Source organism: Microcebus murinus, chromosome 15 (genome assembly GCF_040939455.1).
Source record: "Microcebus murinus isolate Inina chromosome 15, M.murinus_Inina_mat1.0, whole genome shotgun sequence".
In the NCBI taxonomy this organism is placed as follows: domain Eukaryota; kingdom Metazoa; phylum Chordata; class Mammalia; order Primates; family Cheirogaleidae; genus Microcebus; species Microcebus murinus.
Window position 1 is genome coordinate 25,281,886 of NC_134118.1, and position 281 is coordinate 25,282,166.

Here is a 281-nt window from a genome sequence, read left to right on the forward strand (position 1 = left end):
AAATAGAAATATAATTCATTTTTAATTTGAAATCAATTTTAAAACCTTGCAGTAAAAGTATTTTTTCAATGTTATAGTTCCTGCTTTATTACAAATTCAGAAACACAGATGTGTTTTCTTTGTCACAAAAACAAGTGAGCTTCTGGCAAATTACTACATTTCACAAAAAGTTATAAATATGATATATCTGAGCACATGTCTAACAGGGGCCCTGTGGCTTAGCTGGTCAAAGCGCCTGTCTAGTAAACAGGAGATCCTGGGTTCGAATCCCAGCGGGGCCT

At 34.9% G+C, this 281-nt stretch overlaps 1 non-coding gene across 1 annotated transcript; it reads left to right on the forward strand.

Moving 5' to 3' along the window:
• Positions 1-207: 207 nt before the first annotated feature.
• TRNAT-AGU (transfer RNA threonine (anticodon AGU)) lies at positions 208-281 on the forward strand. The gene has a single exon. It is a non-coding gene; the product is annotated as a tRNA-Thr (tRNA).